Source organism: Ovis canadensis, chromosome 11, assembly GCF_042477335.2.
Source record: "Ovis canadensis isolate MfBH-ARS-UI-01 breed Bighorn chromosome 11, ARS-UI_OviCan_v2, whole genome shotgun sequence".
NCBI lineage: Eukaryota > Metazoa > Chordata > Mammalia > Artiodactyla > Bovidae > Ovis > Ovis canadensis.
The window spans coordinates 804008-828805 of NC_091255.1; the positions used below are offsets into that span (position 1 = coordinate 804008).

General features: G+C 49.6%; 1 long non-coding RNA gene across 1 annotated transcript; it reads right to left on the minus strand.

The window, feature by feature from the left end:
• Window positions 1-275: 275 nt before the first annotated feature.
• Window positions 276-14764, minus strand: LOC138447107 (uncharacterized). Its single transcript, XR_011259667.1, has 6 exons — window positions 14604-14764; window positions 12995-13101; window positions 11162-11295; window positions 8996-9116; window positions 2178-3011; window positions 276-937 (listed from the first exon to the last, which is right to left on the minus strand). It is a non-coding gene; the product is annotated as an uncharacterized lncRNA (long non-coding RNA).
• Between the last annotated feature and the right edge of the window lie 10034 nt (window positions 14765-24798).

Below are 24798 nucleotides of genomic sequence, written 5' to 3' on the forward strand. Positions count from 1 at the left end.
CGCCCTCAGCCCTATACTTACCCTTGAAGTACCTACCCGCATCTTCTTCATTTTTGACACTTCCCATGCATAACAAAAGACGAGGTTGTAAGGTTTCAAACATGGATCCAAGACCCATTATCCACATAAAAGGGATATAAATACTATGATCACATCATTTAAATCTCTTGCATCACCAAAATACCTCTCCACCACTTATCCAGTCGCCATTGATGGATCACATCTATCTCATACATTTTATAACTTAGCAATCAAATACGCACCAGGACTCTGGGTAATTATAGAGACAAGATTTATTTATACCATAAATATTTCAACAAATTCCACTTTCTACGATGAGTTCAATCTTCACAAAAGTAGGATGAACAGCACCTGTTTCCACTAGGATCCATAGAGCGTGAAAATCTTAATGATGACCACCAGAAAGGTCAGCACGGTTGATATCACAGATTTTTCAGTGTTCCAATACAAGTTCTACCCAAATCCATAAAGAAAGACATACGCATAGGAAACTACAAATTGAAAGCAAGTCTATTGAGATAAATATTGGACATCAATTGTATGAATCTTTAAGGCATAACTGCAGACATTCTTCAGACATTCTTCAAATTCATAGAATGACAACAAAGTATGGCTACGTACAATCCATTCGGTTTTATGAACCACTCATGAATAACCTCACAAGCCATTTGAAACCAGATGACAATTTCAAATAGCTTTGATCTACAAACAAGGCTGTGAGACAGAAAGTTAAAATCGAAATACATGAAGTAAATCCTCAATAGATATGAAAACATCCCATGGTAGTGAAGTCAATTAGCATTAGTTATTAGGGCTTTCATGCACAGACTCATCTCTGATCGATGTGATCCCAATTCATATTTGGCAAAAAATACGAAAGCTGATCTTAACAGTCATATTATTTTTCTTTGTACCCCTAAAAAGAAAAATGAACATGAAAAACTAAATTAAGCTTGGAGGCTCACATTTCCCAATCGGTATACAAAGCAACAGCATGTCAAACTTTCTAATTCACATATGCATTTAAATGAAATTGGATGAAATACCCCTAAATAAACACATACTTCTATGCCCAATGTTTCACAAGGCAGAAAACGCTCAATGAATGAAACTGAGAGGGTAACAGCCAGGAAGGCCAGGGGTCTCCAAAGGGAGGAAATGGGGTGCAAGTGTCAGACAGTTGTTATCTGTCACTTCCGAGGCAGGAGGAAACAAGCTGTTATCTTTTTTCCCCTTCTTGATACAAATTTAAACAGAGATTTTCTCTTACAATTCTGTGTTGCTATAATGACACCTGGTTCCGCCTGAACTTCACTTTTCTCATACTTTGAGCTGACCAAGGCATTTTTCTCATGGAAAGGTTTGCCTTAAGCTATGTGAATGTACTATGTATTTACCCTAGACTCTATCTTCAAGTAGGTTCTGCCTAAAGGCTCAGAACTGACTTGACAAACCAATATGCTTTACTCATACATGGCTCTCCTGATCTATGTGAATGAAGCTATCCATTTGCTCATATCAATCGTTTTATGGCCCAGGATGACTCACCTGGTGCCACGGTCATCTCCATATATCTTGTGGGTGAGGGGTCTGCTGCCATTCCTTTCTCTAATGAGTAGACTGCTAGTAGCTAGATAACATCCAGCCAAAGATGAGTAGGGGGGCACTCTTTCTGCCCCCTTCTGATGTCTATGTCAGAAGCTTTCTCTCTTTTATACTTTAATAAAACGTTGGGACACAAAAGCTCTGACTGATCAACCCTCATCACTGGCCCCGGGTTGAATTCTTCCTCTAAGGAGCCCAAGAATTCAAGCATCTTTCATGGTTAGACAACAACCTTTCCAAACAATGGTCTTTTCAAAAAAAAAAAAATGATGATAAGTGATGAGTATGCATATGTCTACGAATGAAATGGGACCTATATGTCAAACCACATAAAAATATATCTTCCCTCAACATACATATAACACAACCAGGCCTTCACATGCATCGATTCTCCAACTATCAAGTCATACAAATATGGATGTAAAATATCACAATACATTCCAAAGTTTAAAAGTGATGGATATTGACTTTCGCCCGCTGGTGCTTCTTTTTATGTCATCTCCATTATATTAGCTATGACAACGAATCATGTGCTGTGCGAAGTCACTTACATTGTGTCCAACTCCTTGGGATCATATGGACTAGGCCCCACCAGGCTCCTCTCTCCATGAGATTCTCTAGGCAAAGATACTGGAGGGGGTTGCCATGCTCTCCCTCAGGAGATCTTCCTGCCCCAGGGATGGAATCCATACCTCCCATGTCTCCTGCATGGGTATGTTCTGCATGTTCTTTACCACTAGAACCACCTGGGAAGCCCCAAGACACATGAACATCAGTGGATTTGGGGATCCACGGGGCATATACAGAACCATTCCTCCAACAAAACTGAAGAATGACTTTAAAATCTCAAACAAAACATGAGTATATGTGTTCACAAACTTCATGGAGCAAGGGTTTCTTCGATCTGAAAACTGGCATCGATGAAGGACTGTGTGAAGAATACTTCAAAGTCTATTTGGCAAACACAGCCTACGTTGGCTATATTTAGTCCTCAGTTGAATGGAATGTCATGAGTACTGGTCATTTCAAATAAGTAGCCTATGACGCTGTTTACACTTATTGGGACGCGTGGTATACCACATTCACACATTTCAGTAGCATTGGTGCAAAAACGATACATTTCTCAGGGGAAGCTTCTACATGGACTCCTGGGATCAGAGCTCTAACTCATACACACATACTTTTCCTTTTAAAATGATCCTGCATGATAAGCAAACAAAACACTGGATGAACACCTAGACGGTGAGCTCTGTACTAAATGATTTTAAAGCCAGTAGATGGAATGAGCTGATGAGGAAGACTACAAACGAGTCATCTTCTTCAACTTGGTCAAACCGCTCATAGTCATACAAGTGAATGAAAAGTTGAGCCTGTTGTCATTAAATCTGTTTAAAAGAAATAGAATAATAAAACAAATTAGTAACTCTTATTTTCTTAATAAACATTGTATTATTTCTGCACAGCTTTGTTACTGGCATGAATAGAATATCTACAATAATAACTTGTCACAGTGAAATGGATTCACATTCGATATCGATTCACATCTATAATTGATGCCATAGCTGTTTGATACTATTGCTTGAATGAATGCAACTTATGTGACTTCACAAACTACAAACACGACTAACATAATAGGTATTAAAAAACCTTGAGTGACATGAGCGTGAAGACTTAGTAGAGTTGCTCTCAAGAATAATGATACTATTATTCGCTCTAGCCATAGTACTGGAATCTGTACATTAACACCCCTGCAAAACAAAAGGAAAGGATAGAATAATAATAAAGGAACTTCATAACTATATTCCTACTGTAAACATTCAACACTATGTTTTCTTTTAAACTGACTTTCATATTTGGTCTACTGTAACCTCTTCTGTGTTCATTTTATGCTAAACTTATTGCTAACAGTAAAATTACCATACGAGCTCTAATTAATTTTTTTTTTTACTTGCAAAGCTACTGATAGAACCAAAGGCCAATATCTACATCAAACAGGAGAAACGGAATGGAAACTGTAAACAATTTTATGGAAGAACATTTCCGTGCTCCTATTCAGTCAAATGGGCATTCAAAAGGATGTGATTTTTCTGAAAGTTTATTTCAGAAACTTGGAATTGGATGACTGCAAACAATAAAACTAACAATATATTGATACATAATATTAATAATATACAGTGGGTCATTCTTTTTTTATTCTGCCACAGCTAACAGACAGAAAGTCAGTTGTCATAACTACTACTAACATAAGACCCTCACCGATAAGTGAAGATATATAGGAAAATCCATAATAGCTCTAAAAACCATCAAAGATAAAATGGTAATTAAAAAATACACTGACAGTTTAGCTGGTATAAGAAACAGGATGATTATGAAAGCAAAGCCAACAATCATGGATAGGCCATGGAAGCCCGTGGCTGTCACCAGTGTTGACTTATATCCTTCATCTGAGGTTGTTAAAAGCGCTTGGTAAAATCCAGAGGTTTGCAGCAGTGGTAACCTCCTGAACAGACTGAAATAAAAAGGGTTTCCAGAATATCCTGATGATTTCCATCTACTAGGCTGTGATGAGCTCAAGCAATGCATACTCCAGAGGACAGAAGACAGACAGGTTGGGAACACGTCTACTGCACTTACGGAGAAAGGGAATGTTGCTGCTCAGCCTAGTACAAGTGTAGAAGCAACACCTTGGTGATTCGACCTTTAAAGACTCGATACATATGAGAACGACTGGTATGAATAAACCTTCAGAAGTGCTTTCTCAGACCTCCTCCCATCATAAGCACAAGCATAATGAAAACACTGAGTTTTCATGGTCTCACCCAAAATAAGACTCACTTATGGCTTTGCTTTGAGAATAGTTGAACTACTCATTGTTCAAGAGAAATGATCCTTTCTTCTCTGAAGATTTGTGAATCATTCACAGGGTGTGGTGAATAAACTACTTAAGGGTCTAATACATAAAAATGCAATAGGCTAAGCACAGAGATGTTTTTCTCCCTTTCTCAAAGGATGGAATGGAACATTTTGTATTTGCACTGATTTTATGTCTTGACTTCATGTACAATTATATACTGATTTTTTTAGTTGACATACAATAGGACTAAAAATATTGATATAATACTGATAACTCATGTTGGTATGTGTGGTTGTCACATAGGATTCACAGGAGATTTAAATTCACAGTTGTCAACGTAAAGGATGAATGCTATTTAGCTTCTTCGTGAATCTAGACCACGAATGAAGAGTTTTCCTCAACATATTTCACTGAGAGAAATACAAGGATGATAGGCATAATACTATGCTTCGACTCATGGATATCTAAGCATTGCTCACAATACAGATCTGATTTTCAACATCAGGGTTCTTTCAGTGTCCTTGAACAGCATTTGTTTTTCTGTATACAGAAGAAAAAACTCATGAGTATCAAACTGGTTCACATAAAACATGTGTATGAATTGTTATCTTCCTGAACCAGGGATCAAACCCACATCACTTCCCCCTCCTGCACTGGTAGGCAGATTTTTTATTTATCAACTGTGCCACCTAGGAATCGACATACATTTCAAGGACCACTGCCATCAGCTTCTACTGTTCATGACCAAAGTAGGAGAAACAACATTGGAAGAAGTACTCATAAGGGTACTCATAGGAAGTACTCATAAGTCAAGGAACTGTTATACTGGGTACTCTCGTTGTTACTGGGACAAGTCAGTTCCTCCGATGATGATGGGTATAACTGAAAAATTATTACAAATGCATGGGCTGCGATGTCTACGTGATAAATGTGTTCCTCTTATACTATTGCTTCAGGGATGCCTACTTCAGCATGAAGGAATGCACTTCAAGGGATGCCCGCTATTCCAGCTCAAGCAACAGATAGTGAAGTGCAGATCATTGTCCTTTGTTGAAAATAATCAGCACTTTGTCAACATAGGGAACATGCCAGAGGAACCCTTGGGATGGAACTCTAAAAACAGGTTGGGCCCTCTTTTTGCCAAGCCCTGCGATAAAATACAAATCAGAAAAAGAAAAATAGCATCGGTTTTGTCAGGACTTCCTCATCTTTTCTTTCTTGGTAGCAGGAAGCAGACATTGAGGCCAGAGGACTGCAGGATTTCATTGTGAACTAACGTTGGGTGGGGTGGAAGCTCATCACTCTAGTAAGAATGTGGTTCAAAAAAATGGAATTTCATTCACTTCATGGACATAGAGTTCTATAATCCTTCATTAAGGAATTCAATAAGCTATATTTCCTTACACCTTCACAATCTCTTGGTTTACGAGAACATCAATTGCTAGTCCAGCACTTATACAATGAGTGTTACAGGTAGTATGAATGTATAAATGATGATGAGCAATGACAGGAAGTTTATTTAATCTCTGTTTGAATTCTTGATTTTTTATATAATTTTTTATAATATCCTTACAGATGTGAATATTTTACTGACATGTATAAATACACGTTGAGTAGTGCTATGATAACTCATAGTGTTGGCACAATAAATATCATGGTTACTATGTGCTTTTCATATATTCCTTTTGAGATTCTCTTCCATTATACATTATCATAAGATATTTAATAGTTTCCTAAACTGTACAGTAGGTCCTTGTGGCTTCTTTTATATATAGTAATGTACTTGTTAATAATTCAAACAAAAACTGGTACACAAATACTCATAGTGACATTCACAATAGCTCAAAGGTAGAACTCATTCAAGTGTCCGTTGGTGGGAGACTGAATATGCAACACAAGGTATATTCAGAAGCTTGAACGGTATTCCACCATACGAAAAAGTACATTAAATGGTGCTGCCACTCTGCAAGACATTACAGAAATGGCTCCAAAACAAACACATGGAATAAATACATAGTTCGATTCCAATTCAAGCTATGTACCCAAAAGGATTGGGAAAGGGGGCTGAAAAAATGGATACTTCTTCCGTCATACTCACAACAGCATGATTCACACTGGCAAACAAACAGAAGTGATCTAAGTGTCCATGGCAGCCAATTCCATAAACAAACTGTGGTATACACACAATGGAATCTGATTCGGCCCTTCAAAGTCAGTAATTCTGACAATGCGACAATGTGGACAAACCTTATGGTCATTAGATCATGTGAAATAAACCAGACCAAGAAAAGACAAACGTTCTGTGATTCCACTCATATGAGATATCCAAACAAGTCAAATCTGTCAGAAATAGCAGAGAGTGATTCCGACCGATCGAAAAGAGTTCATGTTTCATGGACCTCAGTTTCCCTTGGAAAAACTGACTTCCCGTGATATCTCCAAAACCAATTAGACAAATAATTGGAAGCTATATCCAGTCAAATGAATGTAGACATAATGTTATATACAGTGTACACCAAACTCACTCAAACTTCTTAACAGACAAAAGGCAAAACTGTATCTATGGTACCTCAGCTTAGCTTAAAACTGTATCTACAGTACCTCACTTCTGCTTATAAAATTTAACAACAACACACTAAAGTCTATCCAAAAAAGGATATAAAACATATATAACATTAACTTTAAAGAATTAGACATTTAAACTGTGAAAAACCTTATTCACAAAACTTAAACACAAGCCACAGGAAAATATATTTATAAAATACATATCTGATAAAGGATTGTACTCCAAATATACCAAAAAATCTAGAACAATCTCATAAAAAATGTATACACCTAAACACCTGTCCTACAAAAATATAAAGATAGTAAATAAGCCTATCAAAAAGACTCAAAATCACATATCATTAGGAAATTACAAACTAAAATAACAGTGAGGTAGCACTGCACACCTATTAGATCCAGTAAACTCAAAAAAAAAAAACGGGGGTAGGGCACAACTTCTCCGGTGGCTCAGTGGTAAAGAATCTGCCTGACAATGCAAGACACTCTAGTTTGATCCCTTACCCCAGAAGATCCCACATGCCACAGAGAAACATAGCTGGATTTTTCCACAGCTAAACAAAGCTCACCTGTGACCTGAATACTATATGGCTAGCACTTACTAAACAGCTTTGAAAACGTCCAGACAAAAAGTATCACATGATTATATACAACAGCTCTACTTGTAATAACTAAAAACTTTCAAATATCAGGATGTCTTCAGTAGATGACAGTGTAAACAAATGGGGATACATCCAAAGTGAAGGGGAGCAAATGCTACCACAAAATATACCACCTCAGCATGATAATTAGTGGGACCCAATTAACTTTTTTTTTTAGAGGACACATGATCATCTCTGAAACCCAAGTTCAAGACAGCTCTTCTGTGAGTCACATTTACCAGAGAAATCTCATTTCAAAGGAATCCTCTCTATATGCCAGATAGAAGGATGAGACACAGTCTTTTGAAACTCTTTTTTCTTTTCTATCGATAGGGAAAGCTAAGCCGTAAATCTGCACAACAACCATACCCTTCCTTTCCTTTGGTTGTATCTGTAAAATATTTGTTTCTTTTTTAATTTGGCTGCGCCAGGTCAACCTTCATTGAGGTAAGCCAGATATTTAGCTACAACATGCAAATTCTCCTTGGTGGCATGGGAGATCTAGCTCTTGGATCAGGGAATGAACCTGGGCCTCCTTCTTTGGGAGTGTCCAGTCTCAGCCACTGGACCACCAGAAAGTGCCTGTTTTGTTTTCAGATGAAGATGGAATCTAAGGTGATATCTTGGGCCATTTCAGTCACTGACTCAGTTTCCTGAGTTTCTCCAAAGCACGCACAAGGTGCACATTATTAAACTGGTTTGCAAAACAAGAAAAGGTTGTCTGCTACAACACTGTATGCTTACAAATATCTAAATGGTAAATGGCATATTATTTATTTTTAATTACTATGGGGGGGGGGAGAAAGAATGCAGGATTCATACATGTTACCACATGAATAAATATTAAAACCATCTTCAGTGAAAAAGAAATCCACATCGAAAAGGCCACCCAGAACCCTTATTCACCATGTCTGCTTTCAATCCATCAAGTTTGTCCAAATAACTGAAAATCTCAGTAACACTCTAAATAAAGAAAAAAGGATGAAGATGGAAACAAAAGATATATTCATACACTTGAACAATTGCTAAAAGTGGAAGTGGGGCAGTGGATTACATTATAATGTAGGTACCATATGATTTCCTGATTTTGGAGATTATGTGCTGGTTCTGCAGAAGGTACCCATTTTGGATAAAACACATAGAGTATTTTAGATGATGTGGCAAATGCTAGCACTTGTTCCCATTGCTAGGCATTTTCTGTACATTTTAAATGACTGGAAAGTATACTAGGTTTCAAAACAACCATGTCAATACCACAAAAGAAATTTAGCGCAGACAGGCAGGAAACTTTCTGATACAGGCCAAGACTTACCCAGATGAAGTTCAAGGGAAGCTGGGATGCTCACTGCCCGTGAAGGAGTCCACGTGGAATGAAGAAGTAGTGTGGGAAGTCTATTAGTAACCACCATGTCTTGGGTCCTCTGGATGACCTACTGCAGGAGAAACAGATCTTACAGATAAAATGTTCCCCATCACTTCACAAAAAGTTGTTAGACTACATTCAGTAAAGCTGAATCATTTTGGATTAATTTACAATCATAAAATACTACCCTTTACAGTCCAAAAATCACTTGCATTTCTATACACTAATAACAATCAGGAAAAAAATATTAAGAAAATTCCACTTAAATAAAACATCTAGCAACAAACTTAATCAAGAACATAAAAAACCAGTAGTCAGAAAACTAGAAGGCACTGATAAAGAAACCAAAGAAAATACAAACACACAGAAAATTATTCCACGCTCATGCACTGGAACAATGAGGAATTAAAAGGTCCATTCCAACCAAAGTCATCAACAAATACACGGACTGCAATCACAAAATAATATTCAATGGCATTTTTCACAGAAATAGAAATATTCCTAATATTAGGCTGCTACTGTTGAACAGGACCTTAAACGGCCAAAAAGACTCTGAGAAAGAGGAACACAGCTGGAGGCATCTTCCTATCCCTCTTCAAACTACATCACGGAGCTGTAGTGACCACCACAGTGAGGAACTGGCAGGAACACAGACACATGGACTCCAGGAGAGAATAGAGAGCCCAGAAACGAACCCACCTGTACATGGTCAGTTCCTGAAAATCAAACCAGGAACGAGCGAAGAGGAAAGGACAGTCTTCTCAAGAAACAGTGACAGGAAAATGGCCACCTACACGGAAGAACATCAGTGTTCATCCTCTACATCATCTAACGCAAATCTAACTGAAAACCCACCGCTTTGCACACGGAGCTCTTTCCCCCTGAGTCCTCTGAGATGGACCTCCAGTCAGCCCTCAGCTGGACACAGGAAACGTCTACTCCATCCTCATTTTTCGCTCTTGCAGCGCCTCCCTGCTGGTGGGCACTGAGGCAACCCTGCTCCTCTCAGCCTGGATGCAGCCCTGTTATCCAGAAGCCTGAGCCCTGATGGTCCTGAGGAGACAAAGCTCCCGCCAGCTGCTCACGGAGCAGAGTCTAAAGGCAAAGCGTCCTGCGCCCGCGGGTCAGAGGGGCCTTTGGCGCCCCCTGCGGGCCACAAGAGAAGAGCGGGCAGCCCGGTGCTCACAGACCTCAGAGGGCTCACCCAGAAGCAGCTCTGCTGTGAGCACTCAGACTGGAAGCCCAAACTGAAATGGAGCAGAATAGCTCCATGACCCTCCGCAAAACATGGCTAAGGAACAATCAGAGCCTGCATGGAATGCAGCCATAAAAAGGAACACATTTGAGTTTGTTCTAATAAAGGGGAGGGAAGTCAGTCAAAGAGAGAAAAACATGGAATCTAGAAGGATGGTACTGACGAGTCTGTTCACAGAGCAGCAATGGAGGTGCAGACATAGAGAACAGACTTACAGACGAGGGTGGGGAACAAGAGGGAGAGGGTGAGATGAATGGAGAGAGCAGCATGGATGCAGGTACACCTACATTTGTAAATAGACAACCAATGGGAATTTGCTGTATGATTCAGGGAACTCAAACTGGGGCTCAGTAGTAACCTGGAGAGGTGGGAATGCGTGCGAGGTGGGAGGGAGATTCAAGAGCAAGAGGACATAGGTACACCTATGGTTAATTCATGTGGATGTATGACAAATCAAACCAGTATTGTAAAGCAATGATCAATCAACTAAAAGAAATAACTTTAAAAAAATATGAACATAAACACAAACTTTGCAACAAGGTAACTCCATTTAAAAAACTATAGAATTTTAGAAAACTGCAAAAGTTCTACATGACCGTTGGTCTGGTGATCAGGTCTAACATACACAAAACAAGCCAACTTACCAAATTATGAATATAAATTATTTAAAACATTGCCTTTTATCATTTCATACATTTACCCTGTGGAGGACCTTACTCGAGAGAACCAAAAACAAACTGTTAAATGAACCACGGACCACCCACCCTGGCCAGGCAACAGAGAAAAGAAAACACTTGCAGGAATCATCTTACAACAGGAGGTCCTGGGAAGGAACAAGGAACGAACAAGCTACCACCAACCAGAATTCTGGAGAGGTCAGGAGATGGGAGGCTCCAGTTCAGAGGTCCTACCAACCTCCCAGGATCCACTTCGCTGGAATCCATCTCAGCTGAGTGATGCGTGTGCCCCCAAGAAGGATCCCAATTCAGAATGCCTGGCAAGAGACAAACCAGAAATGAGCCCGATGACCATAAAACCTGAGACTGTGAGCCACGTGACAGAGTGGTTCTCTCCGTTTCCCTCACCCTCCTGCCCTCCACCCTGGCAGCCCTTCCCAATAAAGCCTCTCGCTTGGACAGCACTCCTCTCCTCAGACAACTCATTGCCCAGTGTCAGACAAGAACTCACTCTCAAGCCCTGAAAGGGATCCCCCTTCCTTCATCAAAAGCAATATCCAGGAGAAAATATCTTCAAAACGCTATCTTGCAGAGAAGGAAATCAGAGAAGGCAATGGCAGCCCACTCCAGTACCATTGCCTGGAGAATCCCACGGACAGAGGAGCCTGGTAGGCTGCAACCCCGGGGTCACTAAGAGACGGACACGACTTCACTGAGTGGCTTCACTTTCACTTTTCACTTTCATGCACTGGAGAAGGACATGGCAACCCACTCCAGTGTTCTTGCCTGGAGAATCCCAGGGACAGAGGAGCCTGGTAGGCTGCTGTCTATGGGGTCGCGCAGAGTCAGGCACGACTGAAGCGACGCAGCAGCAGCAGCAGCAGCAGCAGCAGCAGCAGCAGCAGCAGCAGCAGAGAAGGAAATGGCACCACCTGCAGTACTCTGGTCTCAGAAATCCCAGGGACAGAGGAGCTTGGTGGGCTACAGTCCAAAAGCAGGGCATTTCTGATGGGAGGAAACAGTCCCAGGGAAGCTGAGCTGCTCACCAAAGGCCCCAGAGCTTTGGATAGCACACCAGAGCTGGGGCTGAGGATTCCCAGCTGCCATGCCTCTTGATCCTGGCCTCTTTCACTAGATACATGTGTGGAAAACTAGTCTAAAATATGCCCTGGTGGTTCCATAGTAAAGAATCCACCCCCCGGTGCTGGAGATGCATGTGCGATCCCTAGGATGGGAAGATCCCACATCCTATGGAGCCCGTGTGCCACAACAGCCGAGCGAGCCTGTGCTCTAGATCCTGGAAGCCACGATGCCGAGTTCACATGCTGCAGCCACTGAAGCCCGTGAGCCTGTGCCCCTCAACAAGAGGAGACACTGCAGTGAGAAGCCTGCAAACCACTAGTTATGGCCCATGCTCACCAAAACTAGAGAAAAGCCCACACACAAAGAGGCAACACAGCCAACAATCAATAAAACTGTTTTCCTAAAACAATGCATATCTGACAAAGAAACTGTATTCGAATTGTCCAAGAACACTAGAGCAAACAAGCCCATTCATAATTGGTAGCGACTGAAATAGACACCTGGCCACTGAGGGTATACTGATAGTAAACTATCATACAAAAACATACTCAAGATACTGGTGCAATGCATGCAGAGCCCCCTTTGAAAGACAATCTGACAGTTTTTTTTTCAGTAACCACGTGGGACAAGCACTGAATTCTGTGTATGACAAGCGGTGGAAGCCAGGTATCTTACCATTGGAATGCAAAGTTACAGATAAACAAAAGGAAACGTTACAATGTCCATGTCGTGGTGGATCAGGTTGGAGACATCACAAATTACCTTTAACTGAATATGTTCAAAGGTGAGCTGGAATACATGGATATATATATATATATCCATGTATTGTCAGCTGAGCATATTGAGCTCCTACATGTATGTTTTAAATATCATTCTCTAATAAAAGGGAACAGGAAACATCTCCAATGGCCCGGTGGTAAAGAATCTGCCTACCGATGCAGGGAACACGGGTTCAATTCCTGTGTAGGAGATTCCACACGCCCAGGGGCAACGAAGCCCTTGAACAGCTCTTGAAGTTTGCATGCTCCAGAGCCCAAGTTCTGCAAACAGAGAAAGCACTGCAATGAGAAGCCATGGCACAGCAACTAGAGGGTAGCCTCTGCTCACTACAACTAGACAAACGAGCAATAAAGACCCAGCACAGTCAAAAATAATGTAATGTTTAAAAAAAGGACAGTTCTTTGAAGAAATGACTGAGACTAGGGGTGAGACTGTAAATATATGAGACAGGGTCATCTTAAATTATGAGAAATTAAAGAAACTAAAGACAACTATCAAGCTGTCCAAACTGATACAAATGAATGATGACACAGTGTTATCTGTATACACCAGCAAATAACAATCTGAAAAGGAATTTAAACAAACGATTCCCTTTCAGTCATGTCAACATTAATAAAAGACTTTGCTATGGACAGAATGAGGATAACAAGACTGGCACACTGGAAATGATACATGATTGCTGAAAAATACCCTAAAGACATGGACAGATATGCCATAGCGATGAAAAGGCTTCAGTTGGCAATACCATGGAATGCATCTTCAATCTGAAATGAAGATTCAATATGAATTTCAAAAGGCTGAAAGGTGGTTGCTAAACCACAAAAGATGCCAGCATTCTTGGACTCCAGAGGAGAATTCAATCCAGGGCAAGTGACGAAGCTTGATGGCTCAGAGGTTTTCTGTTAAAAAGTTTTATTAAAATATAAAAGAGATCGAGAGAGCTGCTGACGTAGACAGTAAAAGGGGGAAGAGTACCCCCTGCTAGTCTTTAGCCAGATGTTATAGAGCCACTAGCAGTCTGCTAATGAAAGAAAGACAATGTGTCAGAGAATGGCACCAGGCCCCTCACCCACAGCATGCATTGAGATAACATTGGCAGCAGATGAGTCATCCCAGGCCATAAAATGATGGACATGAATCTTGAAGAAAGGCAGATTTCCAAGCAAATATATAGTTTCATTCACATAGATTAAGAGAACAAGGTATGAGTAAAACATACTGGTTTGTCAAGTTTTTTCTGAGCCTTTAGGGGAAACTGACCTGAAGACAGAGCCTTGGGTAAATACATAGTACATTAGCATACCTTAAGACAAACATTTCCATAAGAAAAATGCATTGCTTAGTTCAAGGTTTGAGGAAAGTTAAATTCAGGTGGAGCCAGGAGTGGTCATGGCAACACAGAAATTTCTGAGAAACCTTTTAAATTTGTATCAAGATGGAGAAAAAAAAATGCAGCACTCTTTTGTCTCCTCCGGCCTCTTAAGAGAGAGAAAAAAACGTCTGACACTTGCAGTCTATTTTCTCTGTCTGGAGACCCCTGGCCTTCCTGCCTGTTATCCTCTCCAGGCCTGTAGGAAGCAATACACTAGGCTGCTTGGGAAAACCGCGCGGGTCTGAGCTTTATGCAAAGGGGTAAAGCAGTAAAACCCTTGGCCCCAAAGGCGAGGCTTTTCTGCGACCGCCATTTTAGTCGGCTCCGAGACTGCAAACAAAGAGGGCAGAATACATGGTTCCCTGCTCCGCCCAGTCCGAGTTCCCTTACCTGTGGCCCACAGCCCTGCGCTCTGCTCGCTGGATGCCAATCGACGGGGACCCAGGAGCCCACGAAACGAGCATTCCCAGCTGCAATGGCGAGCCCTGAGAGCCCTGGCCCCCGACGCGCCGCCATGTTCATCCCGCCCCAGACCCGCTCACGTGAGCCGCGCTCCTGACCAGCCGCCCAGGCTCGCCCCGCCCCCGACGCGCTCACGGTGCGCCCCACCCCCACGCCCCCTTCCAGGACAGGCCCGCGGGACCGCGACTGCCTCCAGGTGAAACACAAGGACAAGCAAATCCACCCCACCGAGACAATCCAAGCTTTTTCTCAGCTGATCTGTCTATGATTTAGGGATAAAACTATGACTATAGAAAGCAAAGATGACCTAGGACAGCCATGATAGTCTATAGAGCCAGACCCTGGCGGGCAGAGGCTTGAAGAGGGTCCGGGAGCTCTGTCAGAACAGCAAGCCTCTGTAGCGTAGCGGTTAGGTGCGCTGGTGAGCAGGCAGACGATGGTCTGTAAGTCAGGAGTTCAAGTCTGCAGCTTAACTCTTTTGCTCTTAGGGGGCGGGGGACAGCAACAGGCGGGACTTAGACCAGAAACGTTTATTTTTATTTTAGAGGTTTATTGTTTAGCTTAGGGTTAGGGTTCGGGCAACCCCCCAACTTGTTCAGGTTCGGGTTCAGGGTTAGGGTTAGAATTTGGGGATCCCCCCTCTTCTAAGAGTTCGGGTTTGGGTTAGGGTTCATGTCAGGGTCAGGGTTCGGGTTACGGTTAGGGTTAGCATTAGTGTTGGGGTTACAGCTTAAAGTGAGCCCTAATAGGGCCCATAGTTCTTTATTAGCCTGCCCTGGTGGGCCGAGGCTTGAAGAGGGTTCGGGAGCCCTGCTGGAAGCAGCAAGCCTCTGTAGCATAGGGGTTAGGTGGGCCACTAGGCAGGTAGGCTATGGCCTGTAAATCAGGAGTTCAAGTCTCCAGTCTGACCTTTTCGCTTTTCAGGGGCAGGGGACTGCAAGAGCCAGGGCTTAGACCAGAAAATTTTTTTATTTTAGAGGTTTATTGTTAAGCTTAGGGTTAGGGTTCGGGCAACCCCCCCCACTTGTTAGGGTTCGGGTTCAGGTTAGAATTCGGGGACCCCCCTCTTCTTAGAGTTCGGGTTTGGGTTAGGGTTCATGTCAGGGTCAGGGTTCGGGTTACGGTTAGGGTTGGCATTAACTCGGGTTACAGCTAAAGTGAGCGCTAATAGGGTCCATAGTTCTTTATTAGCCTGCAGTGGCGGGGTGAGGCTTGAAGAGCGCCTGGGAGCAAAACAAAACCCAGTAATCCTCTCTAGCGAAGCGGTTAGGCTGACAACCAGTTAAACATCCAACTTGGCTCTGTAGGTCAGGCATTCAAGTCCCAGTTTTGCCTCGTTTGCTTTTAGGGGGTGAGGGACAGCAAGGGGCGGGGCTTAGGCCAGAAAAGTTTATGTTTATGTTAGAGTTTTATTGTTAGGGTTAGGTTTAGGGTTCTGGCATCCCCCCAACTTGTTAGGGTTCAGGTTCAGAGTTCGGGTGCGGGGAATCCCCTCTCTACTTAGGGTTCGGGTTCAGGGTTCGTGTTTGTGGTTTGGGGTTCAGCGTTTGGGGTTAGGGGTTCGCGGTTCTAGTTTGAAGTTTGGGGTTCCGATTAGGGGTTCAAGGTTCAGCTTAGGGGTTTGGGGTTTGGGGTTCGGGTTAGGGGTTCGCGGTTTGGGTTTGGGGTTTGGGGTTCGGGTTAGGGGTTCGCGTTTCAGATTTGGGGATCAGGTTATGGGTTCTCAGTTCAGGTTCGGGGTTCGCAGTTCGGGTTTGGGGTTTGAGGTTCAGGTAAAGGGTTTGGGGTTCGCGGTTTGGGTTTGTGGTTTGAGGTTTGGGTTTGGGGTTTGGGGATCAGGTTAGGGGCTCTCGGATTGGGTTAGGGGTTCACAGTTCGGGTTTGGGTTTGAGGTTAGGGTGAAGGGTTTGGGGTTTGGGGTTCGCGGTTTGGGTTGGAGGTTTGGGATTCGGGTTAGGGGTTTTGGGTTTGGGATTCGGGTTATGGGTTTGGGTTTTGGGGTTCGCGGTTTGGGTTTGGGTTTGGGGTTCTGGTTAGGGGTTCGGGGTTCGGGTTTGGGGTTTGGAGTTCGAGGTTTGGGGTTCGTGTTTCAGGTTAGGGGTTGAGGGTTGGGGTTTGGGGTTCGCGGTTTGGGATAGGGGTTCGCGGATTTGGTTAGGGGTTAGGGATTTGGGGTTTGGAGTCTGGGATTTGGGTCAGGGGTTCGTGGTTTGGGGTTCCAGTTATGGGTTTGGGTTCAGGGTTGTGGGTTGGGGGTTTGGGGTTCGGTTTTTGGGTTTGCAGTTTGGGTTACGGATTAGGGGTTTGGGGTTTGGGTTTGGGGTTCGGGAATTGGGATTCGAGGATTGGGGTTGGGGGTTCCGATTAGAGGTTCAGTAAGTGAGATTTGTGGGTCGGGGGTCAAGATTTGAGGTTTGGGGTTTGGGCTTCGGGGGTTTGGGTTCAGGGTTTGGGGATGGGGGTGTGAGGTGCAGTTTCGAGTTTTGCTGTTCAGGTTAGGAGTTAGGGGTTGGGAGTTCGGGGTTCGGCTTAGGGGTTTGGGGTGTGCGGTTTGGGGTTTGAGGTTTGGGGTTCCGGCTAGGGGTTTGGGGTTTGGGGTTCGGATCAGGGGTTTGGAGTTTGGGTTTGAGGGTTGGGTTTTGGGGTTTGGGTTTCGGGGTTTAGAATTCGGGTTAGGTGTTCGCAGTTTGGGTTAGGGGTTTGGGGTTTGGGTTGGGGGTGTGGGGTGTGGGGTACGGGTTAGGGGTTTGGGTTCAGGGTTTGGGGTTCACTTTATGGGTTTGCGTTTCCGGTAAGGCATTAGGGGTGTGCGGTCTGGGTGTGGGGTTCGTGTTAGCGGTTTGGGGTTGGGGGTTCGGGTTCCAGATTTGGGGTTCGGGGTTTGAGTTATGGATTCGGGGTTTGGGCTACATGGTTCGGGGTTTGTGGTATGGGGTTTGGGGGTCGGGGTTTGGGTTTGGGGCTCGGGTTAGGGGTTCGGGTACGAGTTAGGGGTTCACGGATCGGGTTAGGGGTTTGGGGTTCGGCCTTTGAGGTTCGGTTAAGGGGTTCGCTGTTCTGGTTAGGGGTTAGTGACAGGGGCTTCTGTTTTAGGGTAGGGGGTCGCAGTTCAGGTTATGGGTTAGGGGTTTGGTGTTTCGTTTTCGGGTTATGGTAAAGGGTTCAGGTAGGGGATTGGGTTAGGGGATTCGGGTTCAGGTTGGGAGTTCGGTGCTTGGGGTTAGAGATTTGGATTCGGGAAATGGGTTGGGGTTCATGGTATGGTGTTCGAGTTAGGGGTTTGGGGTTCGGAGTTTGGGGGTTCTTGTTCTGATTAGGGGCTTGGGGTTTGGGGTTCGGCTTCGGGGTTAGAGGTTTGCGGTTTGGGGTTGCGGTTTGGAGATTGGAGTTTGGGTTTGGGATTAAGGGGTAGGTGTTTTGGTTTGAGGTCGGGTTAGGGTTAAGGTATCAGGTTTCAGGTTCATTGTTTGGGGATTCGAGCTAGGCATTCAGTTTACAGGTTTGGGATATAGGGTTTTGAGGTCAGGGTGGAGTTCCGGGATTGGAGTCGCGATTAGGGGCTACTGAGTGCCGCAGAGGCAAGGGCTCCAGCAGTAAAAGCAGGCTGCGAGAAGCTGGGAGACGCTACTGGCGCCTTTCTGGCCTTAGCTCCACTCCTGCCTTGCCTTTGCACCTAGGCCCCAGGCGTCCTTGGGAAGGGCTTAAGGGCCGGTGGCTTGCACACTGTCAAGGGCTCCAGCAGGGAGAGCTCTGTGAGAGGGAAGGGAAGGGCAAGTGCAGGGCTCCTCCAGCAGTTGCTTGGCCGCCCAGACTCAGCGCCGCACGGAGTGCACCAGGCTCCCAGGGCCCCTGGCTGGGGTCTGCAGCCCCGCACACCTGGAGGCTGATTCCCTGGGCGCCTAGCAGCTGCCTTACACACTTGGCTTCCCTAGCGCTCTCCTCCCCAGCAGAGACGTGTGCAGCTGGTTGGGGGAATGCCCCTGCGTGCCTGGGCTCCGGCCCACAGCCCCAGCTCAGGGCAAGCAGCCACTGAGCCAAGACCTGCAAGAGGCGAAGAGCGCCCCCACCTGGAAGCCGAGTGAAGAGCTGGCGGGGAGGCGAGCCTCCTCGAGGGAAGAAGAGGCAGCCCAGCCTCGTTTGGCTCAAGCCCTACTTGGCTGGAGCCGAGTGCGCCTCCAGAACGGCAGAGCTCCAGCTCTGCTCAGAGGCCCGATCTGGCAGAGATGCTGGCGCGAGGCTGCTCTGCCCTGGGCGAGCCTTGCCCAGACTTGCCTGGCTGCTAGGCTTCCTGCCCAGGAAGGAGCAGGCTGCGCGAGGCTGGGAGACGCCACTGGCGCCTTCCTGGCCTCAGCTCCGCTCCTGCCTCACCTTTGGACCTAGGCCCCAGGCGTCCTTTGGGAGGGCTTAGGGGCCGGTGGCTTGCACATGCCAAGGGCTCCAGCAGGAAGAGCTCTGTGCGAGGGAAGGGAAGGGTTAGTGCTGGGCTCCTCCAGCGGTTGCTTGGCCGCCCAGACTCAGTGCCGCACGGAGTGCACCAGGCTCCCTGGGCCGCTGGCTGGGGTCTTCAGCCCCGCACACCCGGAGGCTGACTCCCTGGGCGCCCAGCAGCTGCCTCACACACGAAGATTCCCTAGCGCTCTGCTCCCCAGCAGAGACGTGTGCAGCTGGTTGGGGCCTGCCCCTGCGTGCCTGGGCTCCCGCCCACAGCCCCAGCTCAGGGCAAGCAGCCCCTGAGCCAAGACCTGCAGGAGGCGCAGAACGCCCCCACCTGGAAGCCGAGTGAACAGCTGGCGGGGAGGCGAGCCCCCTCGAAGGAAGAAGAGGCAGCCCAGCCTCGTTTGGCTCAAGCCCTACTTGGCTGGAGCCGAGTGCGCCTCCAGGACGGCAGAGCTCCAGCTCTGCTCAGAGGCCCGATCTGGCAGAGTTGCTGGCGCAAGACTGCTCTGCCCTGGGCGAGCCTTGCCCAGACTTGCCTCGCTGCTAGGCTTCCTGCCCAGGAAGGAGCCGGCTGCGCGAGGCTGGGAGACGCCACTGGCGCCTTCCTGGCCTCCTAGGCCCCAGGCGTCCTTTGGGAGGGCTTAGGGGCCGGTGGCTTGCACACTGCCAAGGGCTCCAGTAGGAAGAGCTCTGTGCGAGGGACGGGAAGGGCTAGTGCACGGCTCATCCAGCGGTTGCTGGGCTGCCCAGACTCATCGCCGCACGGAGTGCAAAAGGCTCCCAGGGTCCCTGGCTGGGGTCTGCAGCCCCGCACACCCTGAGGCTGACTCCCTGGGCGCCCAGCAGCTGCCTCTCACACGTAGATTCCCTAGCGTTCTCCTCCCCAGCAGAGACGTGTGCAGCTGGTTGGGGCCTGCCCCTGCGTGCCTGGGATCCCGCCCACAGCCCCAGCTCAGGGCAAGTAGCCCCTGAGCCAAGACCTGCACGAGTCGCTGAGCGCCCCCACCTGGAAGCCGTGTGAACAGCTGGCGGGGAGGCGAGCCCCCTCGAGGGAAGAAGAGGCAGCCCAGCCTCCTTTGGCTCAAGCCCTACTTGGCTGGAGCCGAGTGCGCCTCCAGGACGGCAGATCTCCAGGTCTGCTCAGAGCCCCGATCTGGCAGAGTTGATGGCGCGAGGCTGCTCTGCCCTGGGCGAGCCTTGCCCAGACTTGCCTCGCTGCTAGGCTTCCTGCCCAGGAAGGAGCCGGCTGCGCGAGGCTGGGAGACGCCACCGGCTCCTTCCTCGCCTCAGCTCCGCTCCTGCCTCGCCTTTGCACCTAGGCCCCAGGCGTCCTTGGGGAGAGCTTAGGGGCCCGTGGCTAGGGCTCCAGCAGGAAGAGCTCTGTGCGAAGGAAGGGAAGGGTTAGTGCAGGGCTCCTCCAGCGGTTGCTTGGCCTCCCAGACTCAGCGCTGCACGGAGTGCACCAGGCTCCCAGGGCCCCTGGCTGGGGTATGCAGCCCCGCACACCCGGAGGCTGACTCCCTGGGCGCCCAGCAGCTGCCTCTCACACGTAGCTTCCCTAGCGCTCTCCTCCCCAGCAGAGACGTGTGCAGCTGGTTGGGGCCTGCCCCTGCGTGGCTGGGTTCCCGCCCACAGCCCCAGCTCAGGGCAAGCAGCCCCTGAGCCAAGAACTGCAGGAGGCGCAGAGCGCCCCCACCTGGAAGCCGAGTGAACAGCTGGCGGGTAGGTGAGCCTCCTTGAGGGAAGAAGAGGCAGCCCAGCCTCGTTTGGCTCAAGCCCTACTTGGCTGGAGCCGAGTGCGCCTCCAGAACGGCAGAGCTCCAGCTCTGCTCAGAGCCCCGATCTGGCAGAGTTGCTGGCGCGAGGCTGCACTGCCCTGGGCGAGCCTTGCCCAGATTTGCCTCGCTGCAAGGCTTCCTGCCCAGAAGAAGCAGGCTGCGCGAGGCTGGGAGGCGCCACTGGCGCCTTCCTGGCCTCATTTCCGCTCCTACCTTGCCTTTGCACCTAGGCCCCAGGCGTCCTTAGGGAGGGCTTAGGAGCCGGTGGCTTGCACACTGCCAAGGGTTCCAGCAGGGAGAGCTCTGTGAGAGGGAAGGAAAGGCAAGTGCAGGGCACCTCCAGCGGTTGCTTGGCCGCCCAGACTCAGCGCCGAACGGAGTGCAGCAGCCTCCCAGGGCCCCTGGCTGGGGTCTGCAGCCCCGCACACCCGGAGGCTGACTCCCTGGGAGTCCAGCAGCTGCCTCACACACGTAGCTTCCCTAGCGCTCTCCTCCCCAGCAGAAACGTGTGCAGCTGGTTGGGGCCTGCCCCTGCGTGCCTGGGCTCCCGCCCACAGCCCCAGCTCAGGGCAAGCAGCCCCTGAGCCAAGACCTGCAGGAGGCGCAGAGCGCCCCCACCTGGAAGCCGAGTGAACAGCTGGCGGGGAGGCGAGCCCCCTCGAAGGAAGAAGAGGCAGCCCAGCCTCTTTTGGCTCAAGCCCTACTTGGCTGGAGCCGAGTGCGCCTCCAGGACGGCAGAGCTCCAGCTCTGCTCAGAGGCCCGATCTGGCAGAGTTGCTGGCGCGAGGCTGCTCGGCCCTGGGCGAGCCTTGCCCAGACTTGCCTCGCTGCTAGGCTTCCTGCCCAGGAAGGAGCCGGCTGCTCGAGGCTGGGAGACGCCACTGGCGCCTTCCTGGCCTCCTAGGCCCCAGGCGTCCTTTGGGAGCGCTTAGGGGCCGGTGGCTTGCACACCGCCAAGGGCTCCAGTAGGAAGAGCTCTGTGCGAGGGAAGGGAAGGGCTAGTGCAGGGCTCATCCAGCGGTTGCTGGGCTGCCCAGACTCTTCGCCGCACGGAGTGCAAAAGGCTCCCAAGGTCCCTGGCAGGGGTCTGCAGCCCCGCACACCCGGAGGCTGACTCCGTGGGCACCCAGCAGCTGACTCACACACGTAGCTTCCCTAGCGCTCTCCTCCCCAGCAGAGACGTGTGCAGCTGGTTGGGGCCTGCCCCTGCGTGGCTGGGCTCCCGCCCACAGCCCCAGTTCGGGGCAAGCAGCCCCTGAGCCAAGACTTGCACGAGTCGCTGAGCGCCCCCACCTGGAAGCCGAGTGAACAGCTGGCGGGGAGGCGAGCGCCCTCGAGGGAAGAAGAGGCAGCCCAGCGTCGTTTGTCTCAAGCCCTACTTGGCTGGAGCCGAGTGCGCCTCCAGGACGGCAAAGCTCGAGCTCTGGTGAGAGCACCGATCTGGCAGAGTTGCTGGCGCGAGGCTGCTCTGCCCTCGGCGAGCCTTGCCCAGACTTGCCTCGCTGCTAGGCTTCCTGCCCAGGAAGGAGCCGGCTGCGCGAGGCTGGGAGACGCCACTGGCGCCTTCCTGGCCTCAGCTCCGCTCCTGCCTTGCCCTTGCACCTAGGCCCCAGGCGTCCATTGGGAGGGCTTAGGGGCCAGTGGCTTGCACACTGCCACGGGCTCAAGCCGGAAGAGCTCTGTGCGAGGGAAGAGAAGGGCTAGTGCAGGGCTCCTCCAGCGGTTGCTTGGCCGCCCAGACTCAGCGCCGCACGGAGTGCACCAGGCTCCCAGGGCCCCTGGCTGGGGTCTGCAGCCCCGCACACCCGGAGGCTGACTCCCTGGGCACCCAGCAGCTGACTCACACACGTAGCTTCCCTAGCGCTCTCCTCCCCAGCAGAGACGTGTGCAGCTGGTTGGGGCCTGCCCCTGCGTGCCTGGGCTCCCGCCCACAGCCCCAGCTCAGGGCAAGCAGCCCCTGAGCCAAGACCTGCAGGAGGCGCAGAGCGCCCCCACCTGGAAGCCGAGTGAACAGCTGGCGGGGAGGCGAGCCTCCTCGAGGGAAGAAGAGGCAGCCCAGCCTCGTTTGTCTCAAGCCCTACTTGGCTGGAGCCGATTGCGCCTCCAGGACGGCAGAGCTCCAGCTCTGCTCAGAGGCCCGATCTGGCAGAGTTGCTGGCGCGAGGCTGCGCTTCCCATGGCGAGCCTTGCCCAGACTTGCCTCGCTGCTAGGCTTCCTGCCCAGGAAGGAGCCGGCTGCGCGAGGCTGGGAGACGCCACTGGCGCCTTTCTGGCCTCAGCTCCGCTCCTGCCTTGCCTTTGCACCTAGGCCCCAGGCGTCCATTGGGAGGGCTTAGGGGCCGGTGGCTTGCACACTGCCAAGGGCTCCAGCAGGAAGAGCTCTGTGCGAAGGAAGGGAAGGGCTAGTGCAGGGCTCCTCCAGCGGTTGCTGGGCTGCCCAGACTCAGCGCCGCACGGAGTGCAAAAGGCTCCCAGGGTCCCTGGCTGGGGTCTGCTGCCCCGCACACCCCGACGCTGACTCCCTGGCCCCCAGCAGCTGCCTCACACACGTAGCTTCCCTAGCGCTCTCCTCCCCAGGCGAGACGTGTGCAGCTGGTTGGGGCCTGCCCCTGCGTGCCTGGGCTCCCGCCCACAGCCCCAGCTCAGGGCAAGCAGCCCCTGAGCCAAGAGCTGCAGGAGGCTCAGAGCGCCGCCACCTGGTAGCTGAGTGAAGAGCTGGCGGGGAGGCGAGCCTCCTCGAGGGAAGAAGAGGCCGTCCAGCCTCCTTTGATTCAAGCCCTACTTGGCTGGAGCCGAGTGTGCCTCCAGGACGGCAGGGCTCCAGCTCTGCTCAGAGGCCCGATCTGGCAGAGTTGCTGGCGCGAGGCTGCTCTGCCCTGGGCGAGCCTTGCCCAGACTTACCTCACTGCTAGGCTTCCTGCCCAGGAAGGAGCCGGCTGCGTGAGCCTGGGAGACGCCACTGGCGCCTTCCTGACCTCAGCTCCGCATCTGCCTTGCCTTTGAACCTAGACCCCAGGCGTCCGTGGGTAATGCTTAGGGGCCGGTGGCTTGCATACTGCCAAGAGCTCAGGCAGGGCGAGCTCTGTGAGAGGGAAGGGAAGGGCAAGTGCAGGGATCCTCCAGCGGTTGCTTGGTCGCCGAGACTCAGCGCCGCACGAAGAAACGCACCTCCCAGGGCCACTGGCTGGGGTCTCCATCCCGGCATACCTGGAGGCTGACTCCGTGGGTGCCGATCAGCTGCCTCTCACATGTCGTTCCCTTGCGCTCTCTTCCCCAGCAGAGAAGTGTGCAGCAGTTTGGGGTATGCCCCTGCGTGTCTTGACTCCCGCCCACAGCCCCAGCTCAGGGCAAGCAGCCCCTGAGCCAAGACCTGCAGGAGGCACAGAGCTTCCGCGCCTGGAAGCCGAAGGAAGAGCATTCAAGGTGGCAAGCCTCCTCGAGGTAAGAAGAGGCAGCCCAGCCACGTGCGGCTCAAGCCCTGCTTGGCTGGATCTGAGCGCGCCTCCAGTATGGCAGATCTCCAGCTCTGCTCAGAGGCCCGATCTGGCAGAGTTCCTGGTCTGAGGCTGCTCTGCCCTGGCCGAGCCTTGCCCTGACTTGCCTGGCTGCTAGGCTTCCTGCCATGGAAGGAGCAGGCTCCTTGAGCCTGGGAGATGCCACTGTCGCCTTCCTGGCCTCAGCTCTGCTCCTGCCTTGCCTTTGCACCAGGCGTCCTTGGGGATGGCTTAGGGGCCGGTGGGTTGCACACTGCCAAGGGCTCCAGCAGGGAGAGCTCTGTCAGAGGCAAGGGAAGGGCAAGTGCAGGTCTCCTCCAGCGGTTGCTTGACAGCCCAGACTCAGCGCCGCACGGTGAGCACCAGGCTCCTTGGACCCCTGGCGGGGCTCTGGAGCCCCGCACACCTCGAGTC